Raw genomic sequence first — 25307 nt, forward strand, 5'->3', positions numbered from 1 at the left:
TACTTCTTGTGAGTTAGCTAACAAGAAAGCTATAAAGTGACAGACAAGTGGAGTCACTGGAAGGATTGGCCAGCCTGATTGACTTTTACAATGAAACAGCTCCCTGGAGAGATGAGTGGAGGACAGTGGGTATTGACTACCTCGACACCGCTTCTCACAGCATCCTCATAGGCAAACTCAGGAAGTGTGGGCTGGATGAGTGGGACAGGGAAGTGGTTTGATAACTGGCTGAAGAGCAGATCCCAGAGAGTCATTATCAGTGACACAAGATATAGTTGGAAGCCTGTCATGAGTAGTGTCCCCAAAGGTTCAGTACTGGGCCTAGTATTGTTTAACTTACTCATCAGTGACTTGTTCAGAAGGTACTCTACTCCTCCATCCAAGGTTGCTGATGCATCAGAACTGGGAGGAGTGGCTGATACCCCAGGGTGCTATGCTTACCCTCCAGAAAGACCTTGACAGGTTAGAGAGATGGACAGAGAGGAACCTTCTGAAATGCAATAAAGGCAAATGCAAGATTCTGCATCTGTGCATGTAATCCCAGACCAGCACAGGCTGGGACTGACCTGCTGGAAAGCAGCTCTGCAGAGCTGGAAGTCCATGAGTCAGCTTTGTTTTACTTTTTATCTGTAAATGAGGAAATAAGGGAAGTGCTGGATGATTTAATAAAGGCTGACAGGCTCACTTAGTCCAGGAATTGGCTCATATGACCATAATTCTTAAAGCTCCACTGAGGTGGTTGGCTGAATACTGGGACCCTTCATCCTTTGTCATATTCACTGCCATAACCTTGCCAGATATATCTCTCTTTCATCCAAAGTATCAATTTGTGCTTATATGTGTTGTCTACTATATCAAGTGACCACACACACTCTCCAAGGTTTTTTTGCTCATACATCTTAATAATAATCACTAAAAAACATCACTGTTTTTTGTTGGAGGGCTCACAGGAAGCTATTTTTTGTGTTATTAGGTTAACATATTACAGATCTTCTTCATTATGTCTGAGCTGCCACTCTACACAGGAAATTAGTAGGGTGGGTGTGTATCTGCTTTTTATGTAACTTGTCATTTAGGATGATGATACTCTTAATTTTTATATTTTTTTTTTTAGGTAAGGATTAACATGCTTGACCTGGAATTTCTCTTTCTCAGATTAAATGGTTAGAATCGCTGATAAACGCAGACATGCTATTTTGCCACACACCTATAGACTAAATAATTAATTTCTTCATAAGGACCTTTAATGACTCTCCTTTTTGCATATATAAAGTGTATGCACACACACAAACACACACACATAGTTAGGTATACACTTTCCTTGTAAAGCACACTACAGTTTTCATCCTCTCAAAGCTTCAGCATATAGGAAATATTTGAATCTGCATCACTCCATGTGTGTACTTTTACTTACTCCCTGTGTCTTAATCTAATCATCCAGAAGCTTGTGACAGTAAGTGTAGAGTGGTTTCCTTCTCTGCAGCAGCATTCTTTCAAAGGGAAGATTCCCTGGTGAATTCATTATTACACAGAAGTCCCACCCCCATGAAACTGCTGTAGATACATAACAGGATTACTGTTCAAGAGTTTGCTAGGATGCAAGTAAAATTGTTCCAGTCAGTCAGCAGCAAGCATCTTTGACTAAGGTAGGAGAATGCTTTTTTTTACACATCTCATGAAAACATAAGGAAGCATTTATATTTATTTGCTGTACATGAAGTTACTTTGCATTTTACATTATCAGTTCACTTCATATGAAAGTGGTTTGTTTAACTTGTCTGATGTGACTCTATAAAAATAACTTATTAAGGTTAGTGCATTCACAGTCAGTCAAACAGTAGATGTGAAGATTGCTTTACTGTTAGGAGAGGATCTATAGTTCAAATATATTTTAAAATGCTAAAGGTGGAGCTTCTGTACTTAATAGATCATTAATGATTTTGACAGCTGATATTTGGGGGATTTTTGTTGCTTGACATAATTTCCTTGTTTCTTGTAGTTCCATAGCTGCAAGGAAATGAAAATTCTAGTTTCAAAACATTAGCTGTTGTATATTATATCTTTAAAAACAATACATGTTTTGTCTCTGAACTGGAGTTTTGATAATGGTAGTTCTCAATACTTACAGAAAGGATTCTATACGAATCTTCTAATTTCATTAGCTAATGAATGTGTCAAATGTATTCATGTAATTCTCAGGAAAGAAAGATTAGCTGGATCTAATAACCTAATGGCATAGAAGTGCTCTCAAAATGTAGAGCTGCCTAATCGATGTGGTGACAAATGAAATGATCTGTGGTCTGCAAGGTTAGGAGTTAATTGAATGAAGAGACAGTATTGACAGATTTTTTTTTTTAACAGCTCTCTTATATTCCTAATGGAAAGCTTGGTTTTATTCTTCCTTAAAGTAATTGCACATTCAACCTTTATTGAAATTCCCGGGTTTTATCTAGCAAATTGATTTTACGCAGAGCAAGGGTCTTTGGCATTTATGCTTTGGAGATTTAAGTTGTTGATGTGATATATAGAGCACCTACTTGTAACTATAAGAGGCTAAAAATCATTTTAATCTGCACTGAAAATTTTCCTCTATGCTAAGATTCTAAAAGCTTGTGTGAGTGCTGGGAAATACCTCAATTTAGGCAATATATTTCATGTTTTAGATACTGTTTGCTCTCTACATTACTGTATGAGGAAATATAACACATTTTAATTTTGTTGAAGAAGGTTTTCATTATTTCATTGAAGCTAGATTAAGAAGACTAATGAATTCTAGATTCTTATGAGTCCTTGTCCAAATTCTAGTAAGTCTCCTTGCTAGGATTCAGACATCAGAAATGTCACAATAAGTAATGTTTAAATGATTATCCAGGTCCCAAAAAAAAAAAAAAAAAAAAAGAGGAAAGCCAGCTTCTTTTCCTACATTTCCTACTCTGCACACCTGCTTGTACTCAGTGAAAGCCTGTATCTGCCAACTGGTTCTGGCAATGTGTTGTATTTGAAGAAGTCCATGCTTTTTGCAGGGGGTTGGACTAGATGGCTTTTGGACTTTCTTTCCAACCAAAACTATTCTATGATTTTTGTCTTTTCTTCACTCATGCAGAAGCAGGTATCCTGAATGTTTCAATTTTAACACCACCTAATAGTGGGAAAAGGAGGGAAACAAAGATTCAGCAAAAAATGTGGTTTAGTTGTAGAAACATTAATGGAGTCATTAACAAATGTTTTAAAAAAAAGACAGAGTGAAATATAAAATTAAAACAAGCTGGATAGGAGTCTGGCATGAGGTAACAGCATCACACTATGCTTTACCACAGGGGTTGTTGATTAACTGACAACACAGGCAATGTCATGATCAATAACAGGTGTGAAGGTATGCCCAAACCCCAGGATATAATTTTAATATGGAGATATCTGAAGATATCCAAGTTGTAGAAGGAGACGATGTCTCAGTGATAACCATGTACCATGAAAATTACTGCCACTGAAGAGCTTGGCAGCCCTGGTTTCACCATTCAGACCTAGGACCTCTGCACTGACCTAAACTTTACATGCTGAGATTCACTGTGCAGGGGCACATGGACACCTGTCAAGTAGTCTGCCAGGTAGATTGTTTTTGCTGCCTGTGGTTTTGGGGAGTGAGTTATGCTAAGTCCAGAAATCAGTAGTTAATTCAGCATGTACTGAAAGATTGTTGTACTATAGATATGTGATAATTTTCTGCATCACTTGAAGTTTTAAACAGGGAATAAAGTGTTGATAATGAACTAGAAACTGTTTCTCAAGTACCAAGTTCTTTTTAGGACATCTCTGTGGCATATGAATTTTCAACATGTTCTGGTATTGCATGATCTTTAGACTTGATTCTGCTGTTGCAGGGTCCAACTCTTACCTCCAGGGCTCTTGAGCAGGGACTTATTAAGTTAAATTTCAGCTATTTGGTTTCAGGGAGGTACTGTGCAATGTAGCAATAGGAACACTGCTCTCCACTGATACTAACCTGATACTGCCAAAGCTATCCTGAGCAAATAGTTCTTTTCTTTCTTGATTTATATGGAGTTTGGACATATTTAACACTAATAGGACTGCCTGCTAGCCTTAGTGTGCTTTAATCCATAATCATACTTTGGCTATTGCTGAAATATTTTTATTTTTACTACAGCATTTGGACCTCTGTTTTCCCCCACATATCACTTGTCTTCCAGTGCTTAACACATATGAACTGAGCAGGTCCCCTCCATTCCCTTAGCTTGGGAACAAAAACAGCTTAGAGAAGGGTATCTCAGAACTGCAGAGTGAAATAAAGTCTGCATCCTTTGAAACTTGACAATGAACAACAATCTGTCCTTCTCACATTTGAATGTCATCCATATTCAATATGTGAAAAGTTTCTATACTGTTTACTTTATCTTTTTTTGGTCTTGTTACCCACTGTCCCTCTCTGAAATAAAGCATAAAACATCCAGCTGCATGATTTGGACCCTGGATGTGTTTCCAGAGTAAGAAACAAAAAGAGAAAAAAAATGGAGGAGGGGAAGAAAGTGTCTAAAACTTGTATCCACAAAGAGTTATTGCATATAATTCATGTTAGAAAAGTACAAAGAAAAGCAACTCACTCTGACCAAAGTGGATTCTGACTGTATGGTGAGAATATAAATTCCACATCTTAGAAACTTAGGAGGGATGCAAAACATAAACATATTGCGTGGGGAGAGAGGGAAGGAGAAATCCTTCATTGCCTGGCAAAGAAAGAACCTGCATTACTACTTTTCTTCACTGCAGAATGAACTGCTCTCCTGTTCCTACTGCACAAGACTTACAGTAGGATAAACTTGACCAAAAGTGACTTCATGATGAATTCACCTTCTGCAAGTCCTTTTTCTTGCATTTTTAATGCTATGTAATAACAATTAAAAACCAGAGGGCGCTATGAAGTGCAGTTTGGAAGGGAGAAAAGAGAAGGATTTTTGGGGCAGGTTTTGGGGTTTTTTTTTTGGGTTTTTTTTTTTTTTTTTTTTTTGATTTGGAGTTTTGCTTGGCTTTTTGTTTTTTAAGGTGTAAGAGTTTGGGGTTTTTTTGCGTTTTGTTTTTTGTTTAAATCCACAGTCCACGAAAAAGCTGCTTCAGTCATGTTATTAGAGGTTAAAAGGAATATTAATAGCAGAAACTTTAACACACTGTTGCTAATATTATGTTCCTAAGCACCTCAACCACTTTTTCATTAGAGAAGTAGGTTTGAGCTATTAAAATTCCTTCTTTCTGAAATGAGTCCATGCGGACTGTGATAACATTGCTGCAGAGGCAAGGCTTGGAGCATGATAGAGTGATTTTTTTTTTTTTTTCTGCACTTCTTTCTCTACTGAGAGCTGGTGAAAAGAGAGAAACATATTTACAGGAATAGAGATTTTACTGATAATGTTGTGCAGAGCCTTGAGGACAAACAGTAATCATAGAATATATTGATAGCATCTTCTTAATAACTCCCCTATATCTGCTCATACTGACCTGGCTAGTAGCTGGTAGCTAATAAGGCTGCTAATTTGCTGGGTCTGAGAAACCACCTCTGAATGACAGGGGGAGTTCTCATGCTAATACTTGGCTTTACAAATGCTTATTGCAGACAATTGGGATAAAATCCCTTTGTTGTATTCAACATTCTGATTTCAGTACATATTTACATAATTACAGTATCATTCTTTCCCTTTCACTTTCCTAGGAGTCAATCATACAAAAATTAAGACGCATAGTACAAAGAAACATTTTTGGAATGTCTCTTTGCTCTACCTTGTTTCTCCCATATTATTTCTTTTCTTCTCTTGATGTACTTTTAGAGAGAAAATAATGCAATTGCAGATGCTAGAGACAAAATTACTTGTTAATATAGCAATTGATCTGGAAATATGATTCGTATCTTATAGCAAGTGGATGTGCACAAGCTACACCTAGTGATTTTGTCTCATTCTGGGATGTTTTTTCCCATGCCTAATTGCCTCCCAAGCATTTGAAAGAGGCAGTCTTAGAAAGGCAATGGCTCTTCTCACCTGAGTGGAATCTACCCTATAACCCCAAAAAGGCTAGTAGCTGTGTAGAAGAGCATGGAAGAGTAGCATAGCATATAGCCAAAAAACGTTTTGGGGAATCCTCTTTTGAATTAGAAATTTGCAATAAAATAGAAGTGAGATGTTCCTGTGTTTGAACACTGCACACAGAGCCGTAACAAGGAAGGAGGCAGCAGTAGAAAGAAAACAATTGGCACTTTACCAAGATTCCTCCTTCAGTAACTACTGTCAATATAGCAGGAACTTCTCTCCCCTCTCTCTATTAATCATTGTTCTGGCATTAGCTACCTTCATAATGATTATTTAGAACCCACCACAATGAAGTATTTAGGTTTTAAGTAAATTTCTTTTGTGATAAAACCATTGATGTAGTAAAAATACAGAACTATGAATTAAGAGTCTGTATGTGCTACTTGAGGTCTTGTAACCAAAAAAGTTGCTCTTGGCTTGATATGGAAATATATTGTTTTCTATTGTGTATAGATTTATAACACCAAAAAATGAAGCAAATGGGCAAGCTTACAAGATTTCAATCCTGTTTTCTTAACGAAAGCCTGTAAGGTAATGCAGTACTTGCCACCTAAATTTTTCATATGATTGTATATTATATAGATGTATAAAACAGGTGTCAAATGTAGAAAAAAATGTGTGCTATTTAAAGCATATATAAAGATTTCTACTTTGTTTTTACAATATAAACATGAGCATAGAACATCATGAAGTTGTAAATTTGTATATGGATACATATACAATGTATCCATATACAAATTTACAACTATATATGTTATATATACAATATATATACAGTATATATATGTATGTATAAATGTAAGTATATATACATAAATCACCACTGAGAGTTCTGGAATCAATTTCTGTTATATATATATATATATATTTATGATTATATATATATATATATATATATATATATAAAAATATGTATATATGACAATTCTGATGTGTATTTACACAAAAGTGAGACTCATTCTTGCGTCTTTTGAAATGCAAAAATATCTTTGCAATGCAATACTGTTCACAAACCACTTAAGAAAGATGTACTTTTGAAAAGATGGCTTGAGAGTGTATAACAATCTATATTGATGCGTAAGGAGCAACGAGGTAGCTATTAATTGTCTAGGTAATAATTCTTTTAATGCATTTGTAGTTTTGCCATGGTTTTATTTACTTGACTTTCCTGTAGTAAGTTCCTGTCAAAAGGCTTCTAACTGGTTTAGCAATCAGTTTTAAAAGTGGTCTGGATAATTCATCTACGGTGTTAATTCTATTTAGATTCCACTAATGCTACTGAAAGTTATCTAGCTTTATTTGACCTTATGTTCACTTAGTTGAAAATGCTATTGACACAGCAAAAATCACACAAGTGTAATTATGTATATCTTTCTTGAAATTGGTGTAATGTAGGGTAATATTGTTTCAGCCAGCTCTCTGATACTCAGAGTTTAAAAAGAGCCTTGGCTTTATATAAATAAAGTACTAAAGCTATCCTGCCTGTTCAGAAGGAAAAAAAGTAATTTTTTTAGAGAGTTTCAGAGGCCATTTGGCATATAATAGATTAATAGAAGCCTAGATATAGGCCAGACAGGAATCTAGAATTTTATTATGCAGAGTTTTCCCATAAATTAACACACTTGCCAGCAGAGATTCTTTGTTCATAAATTTAAATTAAGGTGACTTTGTGCCTGAACCTCACTTTCCAATTTTAATTTGAGCTTTTGAAAGGGAAGCCTTCACAAATACCAATAGTGCAGATGTGGCATACATGCTCTCCATTCTCTGTGACAGCTGTTCACAAGAGAAGAGCCTTGAATGTTATAGAGAATATAGCTATATATAAGAGTAAAATTTGGTTGTTTTATCCCCCTGATATTCTGGATTTCGTGTTGGTTTTCATACAGTTTCCAGTCATGTTGAGTTCTATCAAACACACAGTTAATGGATTCAGTTTGATGGAGCTATAGCACAGCATGGGCTTACTCCTGGCAGTTCCTTACACTGACATGTCATTTTTCAAGTTTTCCCTCAAAGTTATTCTGCTGGTTCCCATTGGTTCTGGACTTTGATCAAGCTGTGCAGGTGAGGCTTTGGACAGGTTGCTGTCAAAATGGTGAAGGCATTTCCTCCTTTACCTAGGAAATGCTCTAAGTAGATTGTCAGCTCTTGCTGCTCCTTTTTCCCCTGTATCTCTCACTTGCTGAGTGGGATTTGGTCACTCTACCCAGGTTACCAGTCACAGGCCAAGGACACACAAACTGTGATATGTAGTTGTAAACTGGGCTACTGACTAGCACTGATCTATGCTATTGCAGTTTGTTGGGCTGAGGAAGGCATATGGCTATCAATTTTTAAAAAATAAAGTCATAAAACCACAAGAATCTGCAAATCATAGGTTGATTCCCGACTTTGTGAGTAGGACGACTGTATTATTTTAAACTAGGTCATCTAGACCATGTGCAAACATTGATCAAGATACTCTACTGCTAAATAATTATTTTCTTAAATGCTATCTTATTCTAACAATCTGAGTCTTTGTCAAGGGTAGGAGAAGGATTGTGAGAAGAGTAAGAAGAATTATTTTGATTCTTGAAATAAATGAGGAAGAAAACAATATACCGTTATGATATTGCATCTCTTCTCTTTTTTTGTTTGGTTGGTTTTTTTCCTTGATGTCAAGACACAGATCTGTTATTTTGACACAAAAAAGAAGCATTTTCTTCCTTTCTTATCCAAGAGTTGTCAAATAAATCTCTGTCAGGTGAATCTAATGTTTGCAGAAAAGCAGTTCCTGTAAGAAGCATCCAATTAGCCTACTTATGTCACTTAGTACTCTGTGCTTTAGTGTTCTCTGACTATAGATTAGTTTCTGTGTTCCAATTCCTGCCATTAATATTCACCCACCATAATCTTGCTTTGCTATGCATTATTTATCAAGTTTTAAAAGTGTTATAGCAAGTTTAACTAGGTAGCAGGCAAAAACTGTTGTCCAAAAAGTGTTTTTAACCTGAACAGTTCACACACTGAAGAAGTGAAAAATTATATTTAAAATGAGACAACTTTACAGATAGTGGAGATATGTTCTTTGTTCAGGGTTTTTCTGTCTGTACAACCATCTGTTTCTTCAAATGCTAAGAATGAAGCTAAATTTCTATACAATTTATTTTTTAAAATATTTAAAAGTTGGAAATGTGAAAAAAACCCTGTAAGTATACCAAAGGGAATTTCTCCTACCAGAAGGGAACTCAAGCTACTAACTATAAAAGGGAATACTACAGATACTTCCATAGGCTGTTGGGCAGAAGTGCTCTTGTAAATGCTTCTTTAAGGACTATTGTTTGCAGGGTAGAAAACTGGCTGCATGACCATGGCCAGAGAGGGATGGTGAAGGGTGCTACATCCAGCTGGCAGCCAGTGACCAGTGGGGTTCTGGAAGGCTCGGTGTTGAGCCCAGCCCTGTTTAATAGCTTTGACAGGTTCTGGGTGAGATGGTCAAGTGCACGCGCAGTCAATTTGGGTGAGAATGTTGATCTGCTGGAGGGCAGGAAGGCTCTGCAGAGGGATATGGACAGGCTGGATCCATGGGCCAAGGCCAGTTTTGTGAGATTCAACAAGACCAAGTGCTGGGTCCTGCACTTTGGTCACAACAAACCCATGCAGCACTGTAGGCTGGAGGAAGAGTGGCTGGAAAGCTGCCCAGCAGAAAAGGATGTGGGAGAGCTGGTGACAGCGGCTGAACATGAGCCAGATGTGCCCAGGTGGCCAAGAAGGCCAGTGGCATCCTGGCCTGTGTCAGCAATAGTGTGGCCAGCAGGACCAGGGCAGTGATGACAATCACTGTACTCAGCACTTGTGAGGCTGCACCTCGAATCCTTTGTCCAGTTCAGGACCCCCTCACTTCAAGAAATACATTGAGGTGCTGCAACATATCCAGAGGAGCTGGTGAAGGGTCTGGAACAGAAGTCCTGGGAGGAGTGGCTAGGAAGCCATTTGCACTGGAGAAAAGGAGGCTCAGCCGTGATTTTATCTCTCTCTAAAATTACTTGAATGGAGGTTGTAGCAAGGTGTGGGTCAGTCCTTTCTCCCAGTTATCAAGCAATAGGACAAGAGGAAATGGCCTCATGTTGTATTAGGGGAGGTTTAGATTGATTGCTGGGAAAAAATTCTTCACAGAAAGGACTGTCAAGCATTGAAACAGGCTGCCCAAGGAAGTGGTGGAGCCAGCAGCCCAGAATATATTTAAAAGCTATATAGAGATGATTTGGTGGTGGATTTGATGGTTGATGGTTGAACTCTATGATCTTAAGGAACTTTTACAAATCTTATAGTTACTCTATGGTATTTGCTAAATAGCATACACAGTTTTGATAAATGAAATTATTTTCATAACAAAAAGAAATTTCAAAAGTTTTATTTTAAGAAAGATATTTGGATTGGGTAGAAGAACAGAATATGCAAAATGCCAGGGGGGATTACAAGCTTTTAGAAGGGCATTGGATTAGGGAGACAACCCTGAAAAATGTGTTGAGAATGTTTTGGTACATGTTTAATCTGAGACCTCAAATAATAATAATCATGAAAAGGTAAGGAAATGAGCATGGAACTTACACTCCTGTCAATATAATGCAACTCTCCTGTGGAAAGGAGGACAGCTGCCTTCTGAGAACAGGGTAGAAATCTGGGCCAGTCAGTTAAGTTAGAGTTTAAGATAAATACATTGCTGTTTTCAGGAATTTAAAATTTTTCATGAGTTCCTTCATGAATTTTTAAATTTTAAAAGGTACCTATTTGAGTATTCAGCTAAAAGTAAGCAAGATTGCCACTGAAGCTGTTGCATCAGATATCCATTATATATATCAAGTGAAGAGCAAGCTAGCTTTCTAAACATGTCAAAATTGTTATGTGGAAGAATAATTTGATTAAATACTTATTCATATTTAAATGAGTGATATGGTTCTACATATGAATAAGTAGAGAAAAAAATATGTAATCTGCATGCATTATGTACTCATATATATATAGAGATAGAGGGAGAGGGAGAGAGAAGGTAACTGTATAATTTTCTTTCTTAAAGAATAATTTAATCATTAGAGCAATAAAGTAGATACCTTTGGATACCTTTTCCGTTCTTTGTCTTATTTCAGGCAGAAGAATATTAAATATTTACAGCAGTTATAGCTGTAGTACCCATCAGTATCCATATTTTTTCATAAGTTACAAGGCTGGTGATTCCATTGATCAGGGACACTACTGAAGGTTTAACTTCAACACATATAATCTAAAAGTTCACATTTCCATCAAAAATGAAGGGGTCTGAGCTGAAGGTACTGTGGGAAGCTGGACCCACAGTAGCATTCATTTCATTGTATTTGCTTTGACTGGAAAAAAAAATTCTAGTCCAGAATATCTGACATTTGAGGAAAAATATGTGATTTGGAGAAAGTGAATAAAGTTTTCTGGTCATTAGTTAAACTTTAAACTCATATAGGAATATCTTGGAGCTGATGTAATGCATGAGTTGAGGGAAATATAAATTGCTGGAGGATATTGTCATAGACTTATCCACATTTGTGGCTTAGGAATACATCTAATGTTGACTTTGTAAAGCCAGTTGGTTTCTCTGAGTCACTTTTAAGACACTTCATATTTATAGGACAGTGAATTTGATTTTTATTGATTCCTCTATTTTCTTCAGCAAATAAGCTATTTATTACAGATTATGTAATATGTTGACCCAAAACATCAGTTTAAAATTATAAAATTAGAAACATTGAATTTCTATATATGCGGTAGTCAAGTAGTCTCCAAATGAAGTAAAACATAAAGTTGTTATACAGTCACACCATGAAACCAGTTAAGGAATTAAAAGATTTGTGTTACTTCATTTATGAAGATGCAAATATGTTTTGTACAGAAACATTCCTTATTCTTTATCCTATTTCTCCCATGAAACATCTGTTTTAATGTCATATTTATGCTTCAGTTGACCAAAATTCAAAGTTCGTAAAGATTTAGGTATATAATCAAGGAGCACAAATGAAAGCAAATCAGTGATACCTGGAAATGAAAGGCTTTATGCTTCCCCTGTGACCTGCAGTTCATCTTGTGAATCATCCATTTTCTAAGTATTAACCTAAAATTGTTTTTTACAAAATATATCCTCTTGGTTTCTTTTTTATCTCTTTTGAACTAATACATCAAAAAATCTGCAACACGGCCATAACTAATGTTAATACTAGAAATAAAATGGGAGGAGATTATCTGTGCCTGGACTAAATATATTTCACCTTTGAGGAATATCTACAGTTCTTACCATAAACCCCAAGCCTGTACTAGTAGGTGACTGTGATGTGTGTGTGGGATTATAAGGTACCAAACTTTGCTTTTTCTTGTCAGTTCCATAAGACTCACACAGCAGGATGCTTCTGTCTCTGTTCATAACTGGCAGCTTTGAAACCCTGAAATTCTAAGCTTGTTTTCATGGGACATCTAGATACCCTGCAGTCCCAGTGATGAGGAGGTCTTATCTGGTTCAGCAATGGAGAGAATCCTTTGCTTCTCAAAGGATTACATCTTCTTGCGCAATGTTCAGCAATGTTCTGGATGCAGAGGGGTTAAGCAGCATAGGGAGATGGTAAGTGTTGGTTTCAATGCTGTTTCCAATTAGGTTTGATAAAGAATTGTATACAAAAGCAACAGTCAAAGGCAATGGCGAGCTGCTGTAGAAGAGAATAACAGATGCTGAAGTCAGGTTTATGTTCCAGATGATTGGAATAATAAGCTTCAGGAAATAATCCAAGAGACAGCAGAGCATTTTAAACAATGTTCTTTGCATAATTTTTCTGTGTTTTTTATGCGTGGGCTTCATTATTCTGTGGAACATCTGGCACGCTGCAGTTCTGAAGGTACCTGTACTCATCCTGGGAGAGAAGCTGTGGCTGAACTGAGACACTTATCATTAACATTTGATGTATACTGAAATAAGGAATGCACTTCTTACTCTATTAGTGCTTTTTTCTTTGGATGGAACTTGGAAATAACTTGAAAATCCAAGGAAATATTTTTTAAAGATATTTTGCATCTTGTATTTTTAATTTCTCTCCTTCTAAATTCCCCTAAAAAAGCATGAAGTAAATTACACCAGAGTGATTTTATATGTGTTTCCCAAAGCTTACAAGAACTAGTGGTTGAGGACCTACGTCCCTCTGCCCTTGGTTTTGAAGATCTCTATTGTATACTCCTGGTGTGCTGAAAGGTATTCCTGCCACGTGCCTCTGCTGTGCTAAAAACCATCAAATAGGGCAGGACTAGATAGATACAACAGGACAGTGGAGGTGATTTAATTAACAATGAGCTAAAGGCTTTTTATTGGACATTGTCTACACAGTTATGTCTTTTTGCTATGTTTTTTGATTGTGTCCTCATGACATGTCCTCCAAATGAAGTGTTCAGCATCTTCTGAGCAATCTGGTGTTTCTTTTTGCTGTTGCAGGTCTAGGTCTCTGGTATTGCTGCACTTTGGGATGCATCATAAGAGAACATGACGGCAGCCTACAGCCTCTGCAGTCACTGAAAATTTCAAGGTTCCTCTCACCATCCCATTAGTAATTTTTTCCATGAAAGCCCTCACACCATTTTCAATGGGGTAAAGAAATAATTTGAATTTAGAGATTGCAAATACACCACTTGAGAAGATGTATTTGACAGCATACACTCTAGCATCAGCCCTCTGTACTAAAGCCCTGCTGGGGAATTTCCCATCAGTTTTGTCAGTATTTTGGGCAATTTATCTATCACTGGAGAAAAGACTGATGATATAAACCATTTCCTTTGGGAGGACTTTTTTTTAATGCTTTAGAGTCCTTTTTCCTGAGTCCATGAGATAAACAGATGGGTAGACAGCTGCTGTACCATGTTGCTGGGTTAACCTGCAGCAAAAATTCAGGATAACAAAATGTTCTCTGGTGAAGGTCTGCACAGAGCTCACTTCAGAACTGCAGAGCAATGTGAAATCTTCCCAAACAGTTCAGAAGTACACATCTCTCAGTGTATGAAAGATCACTCAATCTGATGGCAAAATGCCAAAATATTTGGTGCAGACAGTCCAGTAGATATGTGGCTTAATTTCAAGATTATGGTGCCGTCACACTACTTAGCAATACCCAGTTCAGTTTTAGCAACATGGACTACTTTTAACAGGGGAAAAAGAAGACATTAAAACTTCAGCAGCATAAGTAGTACTGTGAGTCCTTCTTGTTTAGGATGGCAGCAGGGAGTCTTCCAGGACAACACACTAAAGAAAAGCAAGGAATTTATTAATTACTTCCCATCAGCAAGCAGAGGTTTAGCCATTTCCTGTAAAGCAGGGCTTCAGAAAATATAACAGCTACTTTGGAAGACATATACCATAACTATGTCCCCCCTTCCCCCTTCTTTCCCTGAGTTTTTACTTTTGAGCATGATGTCATATGGTATGGAATATCCCTTTGGCCAGTATGAGTCAGCTGTCTCCTCCCAGCTTCTTGTAAGGCTCAGCTTTGCATGCTGAGGGAGGCAGAGTCAGGGGGAAGAAAACCTCAGAGCTGTGTAAGCACTGTCCAGCCACTGCCAAAACATTGGTGTGTTGGTGTGGTTTTTATTCCCACTTTAGGAATACAAGAAGTTGTGGCAACATGAAGTAATTCTGTTGATACAGCTTGGTGTCACACTCAGGCTTGCTGAGGGTGTGCTCAATACTGCCATCGATGTCACCGACAAAGATGTTAAATGGTGCCAGTTCCAACACCTACCCCTGAGGAACAGCACTTGTCACTGCTCTTCACCTGGACATCATGCTGCCAAATGCAGCTCTGAGTGCAACCATCCAGGCAGTTCTCTTTCCACAGCATGGTCTGTCCATCAAATCTGTAACTTTCCAGTTTAGAGACAAGGATGTCATGTGGAACAGTGTAAAATGCTTTGCACAAGTATGGGTAGATGTTAGTCAGTCTTCCCCCATCCACTAGCTCTATATCCATCATAGAAGGCTACCAAATTTTTCAGGCACAATTTGACTTTGGAGAAGCCATGTTTGCTATCACCCATCACATCTTTATTTTCTGTCTGCCTTTACAATAGTTACCTGGAGGATCTGATCCATGATCTTGGCAGGCATAGACATGAGACTGACTTGTAGTTCTCCACCTGTGGATATCTTACTGCTGAAATGTTGCAGTTAAAACAAGCAGAGAAAATACAATTTAGAGAGGTTCTAGGACACACCTTTCATACATTATAAGAATTATTCCAGAACCCCAGTCCATAAAATTGGTTTGCACTCTACCCAAAGAGGATACTGTTGTTTCAAGTTTGGGTAAATGAAGCAAAAAAAAAAAAAAAAAAAAAATCGTGCCAAGGAAATGATCTGCTTGCTGATAAAGACAAAAGGCTGGGTAGGATGTACCATGTGGTAGGAAATTATTACTATGAAGTGTAACTCAACTCAACTTCCTCAATTGAGGAACTAGAAGAGCAGCAAAGTTTCTGTAGAAGGTAAAACAGTAAAGCAGGTAAGGACAGATAAGAGCATTTTATGACTATTGCTTAGGTTCAGGCAGAGAACATCTTCGAGCACAGAAGGAGAATGTGATTCTATATAAATGCTACAATCTAGCTGGTCTTTTTGCCACTTATACCATGTGGAATCTTCTGTGGTATAATGCGGAAAAATAAATGAAAGGTATTAACTTAGCATAAGACCACTTACTTATAATAAACCCTATTGTATCAAAAGATAATAGCTAGCAGCTGACACATCTGGGGAAGTGAGTAGTCATGTCCACTTTAAGCTCTATGGTACAGCTTCTTGCATAGCAGGGAAATCTTGGCTCTAAGTCAATATTTCTTTTTCAGAGTCAGCAGAAGCTGTCTTCATCTTTTCTTCCTTTGCCTAAATTGGTCATATCTGCCCAAACCTCAACCTGCAGTCTGTCTCACAGCAAAATCTTCTTAATGTGGGTGGATTGTGGGAATTATTTTATGGCTAGATTCTTATTCTTGTTGAAATCAATGCTTTTGATTTGACAATAAATTATGTCCTGGTTATGACCCCATCCTTTTAGCAGCTCTCTCGAGTCTATTTTGGTTCTGTTTCATTTCAGAAACTTACTGAGTCTGAATGTTCTTAGACTCTGGAAATTTATCTGCAGTAAAAGTTGCAAACTCCAGTGTCAGCATAATCCAAAGTCTAATATTTTCTTTTAGATCAGGTATCCCTCATAGTCTAGTCTTGGCTGTAAATTAACATGTAAAGAGTCAGGTGGCATCCAGTTATGATTTCCAAAGAGGAGAGACTACTCTTGTACATAGATCAATACACTCTACAGGGTTTGAAGAACTATTGGATGACAACTGGAGGCTGCACAAACATAAGAACCTACCAATTTCATCTGCTGTGGTCTTCCTGAACTTTCAAACACAGAATAAACCTATAAATTGATAATAGTATGTGTGATATCTGAACTGAGAGTAATATGGGTTGCACATATTTGACTATTCATGTCCTCATGTAAATTTCAAATATATGAAATAAATTCACACTGGTTTTCCTGTGGGATGTAGTGGCAGAGCAGCACATGCAGAATCAGTTTAAATTTACCATTGAACTCAACTTCAAATGCCAACTGCATCATTACAACACTGTTCAGTGAGACACATCATACAGGTGGGCAGGTCCAGCTGGGTTCAGCATGATTCTTTAGTATTTTGTTGTTTTTAAGTTTTTATTATATATTTTAAGTATCTTTCTATATATTCCTGGATTATGTCTTTCTTGAGATCCTCATTCTCCTTAATAAATTAGTGATGGCTTATTAATCATGGAATGGTTTGGGTTGGAAGGGACATTAAAGACAATCGAGTTCCAAAGTTCTTGCCATGGTCTTCCTCTAGACGAGGTCACTCAATGCCCCATCCAACCTGGCTTTGAATTCTGTCAGGGATGGGGTATCCACATCTGGGCACATCTGGACAACCTGTTACATTGTCTCACCACCCTTACAGGTAACACCTTCCCTCCTTTTGCTGTTTGACTTTACTATGTCTCTGGGTTCTTTGCAGTCAGCAGAAAGAGCAGATTCACACATGCAACAGAGTTTTAGAAAACACTTTGCAAGACATTGGAACAGAAGATTATTTTACCCTACAGTTTGATGGAAATAGAAATTTATTGTTTTTTTCCCTAAATGCCCTTTTATTGAGGCTGCATTATAATTAAACCATCTTGCAATTGTCCCTTCATCTTATGCTTCCTTAGTTTTTGTAGATAATATTTTTATAACTCTGCATTACTCATATATTTCTCAGATGGCAAAAATACATACTTATCTCAATCCTTCTCTTGACATTTCCAGTCTGTTATGCAACTCTTGACTTTTTTCCTTTCAATTCTCTTGAATTTGCTTACAGTCTTGTGACAACAATGCACCAAAGTAGTTTCCACTATTTTGGCCGTATGACTTTGAGGGGAAGGGTTATCAAGAATAAGTTATGCAGGGACCTGCTTAACATCCAATAGGATGGGAGGTTTTTTTTTTTACTGGTTTCCCCTTTTTCCATACTGACCACATGGGACTCTGACCAGTCAGACTGAAGTCTGTTTGAAGCATTTAGAAAATGCCTGTATCTTAGTCATACTGGCTGGCCACTCACAAGTCCTCAAAAAAAATTCTTTAAACTTCATCCACCGTTTTTATTGTCTTGAGTCCAACAAATGGAATGATCTGGATATTAGTCACAGATGTCTGTGCTGCTTCATATTGAGTGTGGGCATTGCCCAGATGTTGTGTGTACATGGGCTTTTTGGACTTCCACAGTCCAAAGGTGGAGGGGGAGAAGACACAGTGACACATATGTATATATAAAAGTTCACTTGTGAGTGAGCTCATCCTCCAGTATTTTTTGATGATGGGCTTTGGAATGATTTAGTGAGGCAGTTATATTTAGGTATATTTAACTTTTTGTGGGCATGCAGACAAATATTTGCTATAGCTCTATTTCACCTTTCACATACTATAGTATATTAAACCACAAAACCACACTGGCATAGTTAAAGGGTGGATATTTAACATTATGCTCTTCTTGGAACAGATATATTTGAGGAGGGATTGGGGGGGGGTGGTTTTGTGTGTGTTTTTTTGGTTTGTATGTTTTGGGTTATTTCCTTGTGACTGTGCATGTCTAGTAGAAACTTTGTTTCAACATTAAAATCTTATCATTGGTGACACTGCAACTCAGGGGTTCAGTTACACTGGAAAAATTACAAAATATCATCCTAATTTTCTGGTGGCTCTGAAGATGGCAATGCATCAAGACATTATCTCATTCAACATAGGAACTTAATGCAAAAAAATATTAAAACATGCCATCCTGTGCTTATTTGCAAAAAGATTTGATGTGAATATTGTTCATATTGAATTTTATGAACACTCGGTAAAAAAAATAAAATTCAATAACAGTAACCTACATTACAGCTACAACTAATTAGTTAGTAGTACTGGTACCAGTCTTACTATGTATCTGCAGTTGCCTCAGAGGTTGCTTCATTGAAGAAACAAGCATGGAACAAAGTATTTCCTCATTAGGTTGTTGTTGCATTAAATTTTGTGTCCTTGGCTCCTGTTTCTTAAGTATCATTGCCTAACAGGGAGATGCAAGAGAGAGGAAATGTTTACATTTAGTAAAAGAGACCTTATTAGCCTGCAATGTTTTCTGTAAAACTCTTGCATTCACCTCAGGAACAAACACTGCTAGCAACAGCTCACTTTTTCTTTTGCATCATTTACAGCTTTCATCCTTGTGACACCTTCTTATGACATTTCTGCTGCCATCTTCTGGCACCCTCACTCTCCTCAAATAATTTCCTTGTCAGATTCTCAAAACCCTTAAAATACAGCATCATCTATTGATACCAACCAAGTGTTCTCTTAGGATCAGTCACAGACTCCTGCTGATCTCATCAAAACTTATTTTCTTTGCCAGGAAATTCATCAATCAATAAACTCAAATTCAGGAGGCAGAGATAGGGAAATTTATTCCATACATTATGCTTATTTGCTATATATATTGCTTTTGTGTAATAAAAAACCTAAGCCATGAAGAAAACTTTCTACTTACCTGGACTTACCATAAATCTGGAATTAATTTGGCAGTGCATGTACTTTTATATTTCCACTAATAACTATTCTAAAACGCTGAGTAGTTCAGGAACACAGTGCCTGCTGAAATTTCCAGTTAAATCATTAAAATATGTAAAACTTCTCTAAAATATCTTCAGTGTTATAAAACTTAATGGGGAAAAGTTTCCTTTGAAATTACTCAGAACTGAATTGTTGCTAAAAGCATAGGAGGCTAAAGGCTTATTGTTCTTACCTCTCTAAAAGAGCCAGTAATACAACAAACTATGAAGCCAGACATGACAATGAATACTGTGCTATCACAGAGCTCTCGACATCTTATCTCCCAAACTTCTAATAGTACCTTACCCTCTAAACTGAATTGCATTCCTAACCTTGTATTTTGAACAATACTAAAGGCTTTGTGCAAATGTCTTGAAAGTACGTTTTAAGAGATGACACAGACAAACTATGTGTTAAAGTGCATAATATGTATTACATTTCCATTGTTCATTTGTATTTTTTGACTAAAGAACTTTTTAAAAATTTGTAGCTTCATTCTACTGAATGTTAACCAGTCATATCAACTGCATCACATGAGAAACTGGCATATGATTACCATTACCTATTTCTATACTTTCTTCTGCCAATCTATGATTTATGTGACAGAATCATTCTACATTAGAATTTATTTTGCCATGCATTAACAGTAATTTCTTCAAACAAAGCTGGCTGTGCTACACCAAACTAGGCCTTGACTCATAGCATGATTCATAGCAGGGGAATCTAAGTGTGTTATTGGGTATGATCCAACACAGCTCAACATGCTCTATGGCATCTGTGGACTTTGTCAGGTACTTACTGGACCCAGTCTTCAGGATGTGTGAGTGTTGCACACTGTGTAGCCATATGCATTTTGGAGCTTAAAATAAATCCATAATTGAAAAGCATGGCTGGACTGGATGCGTGAAAATTATGGTGAGGTGGAGTATGTCTGGTATGTCGTGCTGCTGATTATGATCTGGCATGTTTAGACTTTGCCTGTCCTCTCTTTCTCCCACATCAGTTTGAAGAATAAAGTAACTGGTAGAAAATAGAAGATTAGAAGAATCTGATTAGAAGAAACTAAAATCTCAAATTCATCTGATAGAGGATTGACCCTGTGCCCCATGCTCTACAATGTACTTCATAAATCTTTGGAAAGCCTACAAAAAAACAAATCTTTTCTCTTTACTCCCTCATCATTAATTAAGCCTGAAAATTTGAGAAGCTTCCTTACTGTTCCCATAGTGTCCCCTTGTTCCCTTGTTCTGTTTAGTCTTTGCACTGACTCCTGGCTTTTGGTCAGGTGGCAAAAGTCAAGTCACTGAAGGAGAATGAAGATCTCTGTCTATTCTGGATTCTCGTGGCCTGGGTATGCATGTTGCACAGCATAGATAACCCCCACAGGATCCTTTAACAACCTTTCAGATAGGTAGGAGATCTTAAGGGTTTCTTTGAACAGGGTAAATGAAGCAAGTTGTGAAGCATTTAGCTAAAGAAGTTATTCCATGACAAAGTAGAGACTAAACCTGAATTACAAATACTGGTACCTGGGGAAAAAAAAAGAAAAAAATAAAGGGCCGGGGGAAAGAGAGCTCAAGGTGGGAAAGAAACCTTCCAGGAGTTGAAGATCTGCCCCCAAAAATTATCTTTCAAAGGATGGTATTGGGACATTATTTAGTTATGTACATCAGGATTCATCTCCAAATCTTCCTGAAGTTTCCTATTATGAATAGGCTTTAAATGTGCTGATTGCAATTTGAACTATGCTGGAATGGGAAAATTTTATTGCAATGTGAGCAAAATCTCATGAACTGAGAAACTGGACCTGAACACTGAGCTTGTAACTCAGTTGTTCTAAAGATTTTTCATCTTGCAGACCAGCTCATTTTTCTAGTTCTCTCAAACCCCATGCGATATATGATTGCTTCCATCTGTTTATGAGGTTAAATTTCTGAACTGCAAGTGTGGAAGGAGAAATTCCAAGTTATGCATGTTGCTAGCTGGATAGATCTGCTTAAAAGAGAAAAATGTTTTGGTAAAACTCTTTTTTTTTAGTTGTAGTCACTGTAAATCACTTACTATATTAATTTACAACTGTGACATAAATAAATTACAGTATAAATCCACATCCCTCTTTCTATGTTTTAATAGCTGTCATGTCCTCAGAAATGCCAGTGGAATTACACCTTTCTGAGCAGAGTTATCTAGGCATCACAGTCCTTTGTGACAGTTGTCATGAGGGTTTCTCTCTTAGTGAGAAATGTAACTTAAAGTCCTGAGATTCACAAGTCTTAAGATTTGTGTTACTTTGGATGCTTACTTCTCAAAAGTATTAGTGTTACATATTTGGCAATTTTCTCTGAATTACCTAACCTAAAATATAACCCCCCCCCCCCATTTATTACTATTATAGAAGAAATTGAAATTTTGATTATAAAATTTGAATCAGCAGAAAAATAAATGTAAAGCATTATATATAGGTAGTATTTCGCTATAAGGCTGTTAATGAGGTGCTGAAATATTTCAAGTTGTACTTTGGTTGGAAATAAATTTTTTGCATCACTACAGCTCCTTTTCAGAAGAAACTTGTCTTCCTATGCATTCTTAAGTACTTTTTCTATTTGATCTCTATTAGGAACCCTGCTTCAGTAACAGAACTCTGTATCAGACTTGGCCATAGCAATTTGCAGATCTTCCTTTTAGTCCTTTCGTATTAGGATTTTCTTACCTTGTTCCCTGTAGTTCATCTAGGAAACATGTGAATGTGGGAAGTATACCCAAGAAGGTAGTACTGACTAAAGTGAACAGGTCTTTGTCTCCACCTTTTCAGGTTGATAAAATACACAGTTTACTCTAACTGTTTTAATCATAAGGGCCACTATGTACCAGGAACACCTTCTCTTCAAAAAGAGAAGTTTTGTGGTAGGCTAGTTCTTTCTAACTGCAAGACGTGTAGAAATATTTTAAATGGCTTTGATCTTTAGAAATCATACCTAATGGGATTTATGGGTTACCCAGATATGCAGAACAGCATATTTCAGTATTTCCATTTGTGCTGTGCTTTGAATCCTTAGATTAGTATATTAACTTTGTGCTAGCACCTGCTTTTAGGTGTCTTCTAGGTAATTATGACAGTCAGCATGGAGTCAGTACTTACTATCTTGAATTGTAAAGAAGAAAAAGAAATATCATGTCTCCTTAACTCACAAAGGAAACCAAGTAACTGAAAATTTGCCATAATATATTTAAAACTAAGCTGGCACATAATAGAAAGGGTCAGTTCACTGAAAATAGTATGCCCATGAGCCTAACCAAGAAAATTAAAGCATTGATCTTGGTTAGACAGACAAGAGTTCATGTCTACTATAAAAATACTGTCCATTTCTAATGCAAAATTTGATATATTAAAGACAAGAGAAATAACAAAAAAAGCATTTTAGAAATCAGCGGATATGAAAGTGTTGGATATACCTTATCTTGATGTATATTTGTATGTCTATGTTACTAAACATACAAATAGAGGAAACAACTTGAAATGAAAACTCCATATAAAAGAGTACAATACACATCCTTGATATATTTATCACTTTGAACACTTACAAGTTTTGTTTGAAAATTTTCTGTGATGTCTGGGAAGAATTCCAGATGCCTGCCTCTCTCTCAGGAAAGATGGTTTTAATCTCTCTTTTCCCCAGTATGTAAACTAATCTTACAAATCTACTATGGCATAAAGGACGTGGAAGTTGGACTCATATTAAACACTGATAATTTTGTATTTTTCTTCTTTGAATTATCAGATGACAAAATAAGGTTATCCAAAATTCTTCTCTTGGTTGTGTTTATCTCTTTTATCTTATGTTACCTTTAAATATCAGTTTTTCATGGGAGGCAGAATAAAACAGTTCCTGTTTTTTAATTTGAATATGTCATCTGCTGAATGTCTTCAGGTCTGATTCTGACCAGTTTTAGGTGAGAAAAACTGCTGGAGTTCTCAGATCTTAATAGAGCATATACTCCTTTTTTTTTTACTTCCTTTCATTTTTACCTCAGTTCTTTTTAAACATAAATAGCTGGTATCTTTTCCCCTTATGTGTTTCTACTCTTTGATCTTCCCCACAAACATTTGCTGTATATAGTTTGCCACTCTTTGTCAGGTATCTTTTTATTACCATCTTCGCTCAAGTGACTTGAAAAATAGACTTTTTTCTTTTTTTACCCACTTTTATAACAGGATGCATTTTCCCTATTCCTTTGACATTTATTAAAATCTAATTAGTATATCAGGTAATGATATTTAAAAATGAGTTTTACAATCAATACTGAATTGCACTGTATGTTGATGTTCATTTTGGGTTGTTTTACCAGCATAATCTTTTGTTCCAAAACAAAATTTCACAGTTGTCTAATTAGTTCAGTGGAGAGGTTCCTTGAAACTTTAAAATTTGTTCATACAGAAACTCTAATTGGAGTTGCTTTCATAAAAGATGGAGTAGTTCTCTTAAGTTTCCTTTACCCTCACTCTTATAATGAGAAAAAAACCTACACATAATGCTGTTATTTACTCTGGTATGTTTTGCTTCTTTTGACCATTGCAATTTGAGATTGCTTCTCTCTGAGGGAAAAATCATTGTTGCTCAAATATTGCACACACTCAAAGCCTACTGTTGTGCTTATCATGGTTTTGCTCAAGTTAAACATGTGGTCTTGAAAAAAGATGTGAAAACAGTCTTTATCATTGTCACTTTTGCCACTTCTAGAAGGACTAGCAGCTGGGAAGCTTTGAACAATCATGGCAGTCAGACTAAGGAAAGTAGGGAATGTGAGAGAGAGGGAAAAAATGTCTTACTAAGCTAAATTTGGAGAAATGTTCTCTATTTTAGAATACCATGCAAGAACCAAATACTGCCAATGAAAATATCAAAAATGGAAAGAGGAAGAAAGCATAAGCAAGGGATGAATAGAATATTTATTCTGCAGAAAGGGAAGTGGAAACCCTTCAAGATGAAAGCTGTATGTGATCTTGTTTTCTACTTGGAATCAGCAATGCAGTTTTAGTGACAAAAAAAAATCTTTGTGGTAATTATAATGAATTCAATAAAATCTTTAATTCTTTCTTTAAAGAAAGATTAGCAAACCACTCTAATGTCTAATGAAGACCAAAAAGGCTAAGCTTCCACCTGCCCATGACAAAGCCAATAAAACCAACCAAAACTTCCCTGGAGAAGGATTGTTGCATAACTCCCTTACTGGGGTTTACTGTTTTTCCAGGTTGCTAACATATCTACATTAGCAGGTTAGTACAAATCCAAAGCATTTTTTGAGGCAAATCTCCTAGTCATTCCTATTTACTATGTTTTAACAGCAGGCTCTAGGAGCATGTGGGTGAAAGTAGACTGCATCACATGTGGCACACCTAATGCATTCAGCCCAGGACACCTCACTAGTTAAAGAAACACAGCCTCTGAAATGCACATAAGGTACATCTCTCTTTCTCAGCTGTTTCCCTCTACAGGTTTACTTTCATTGGACACTACTCACCAAGGCACACATAAGTACTATAGCCCAAGACCAGACTAAATAGACCACAAGATTATGTGGACAATGGTACAGCAAGTGTTGCATGAAAAGCTCTGTGCATAACTAATAGCCTTGGCTTACAGGCAATTTTGAAAAAAAAAATGGAGGAAGTCTTGCCAGGACATAAAATTTTAAAGGAACAGAATCAAAGCATGTCTCTATAATTTTTTCATGGTATTAGATGTTAAAAACAACCAATAAGGAAGCACTAAAAAATAAAACTATTGAAGTGAAATAAATTTACATTCTAGAAGAGTGTGGATGAAAATTGTGGTCTTTGAGTTCTTTTTTCCTGTTTTGGTTTTTTGGTTTTTTGGCTTTTTTTTTTTTTTCCTAATAGTCTCAATGCATTTTGGTGGCTTAGTCTTCTTTGTTTTTCAAAACTAAGTTGTTTAGGCCCAGCTCTTTCTTCAAACTCATTTCTCTCTGGGCTCAGTTTCTCAGATTAGTGAGATATATT

General features: G+C 36.6%; 1 protein-coding gene across 1 annotated transcript in view; it reads left to right on the forward strand.

Annotated features, from left to right (window-relative positions):
• Positions 1-1629: 1629 nt before the first annotated feature.
• Positions 1630-25307, forward strand: part of DLC1 (DLC1 Rho GTPase activating protein) — a 245481-nt gene continuing 221803 nt past the window's right edge. The window contains exons 1-2 of the mRNA XM_041402661.1: positions 1630-1646; positions 13567-13657. The gene's annotated coding sequence lies outside the window, so the exon portion shown is untranslated. The remainder of the gene's footprint in view (positions 1647-13566; positions 13658-25307) is intronic.

Source organism: Onychostruthus taczanowskii, unplaced genomic scaffold (assembly GCF_017590055.1).
Source record: "Onychostruthus taczanowskii isolate IOZ18803 unplaced genomic scaffold, ASM1759005v1 scaffold2, whole genome shotgun sequence".
NCBI lineage: Eukaryota > Metazoa > Chordata > Aves > Passeriformes > Passeridae > Onychostruthus > Onychostruthus taczanowskii.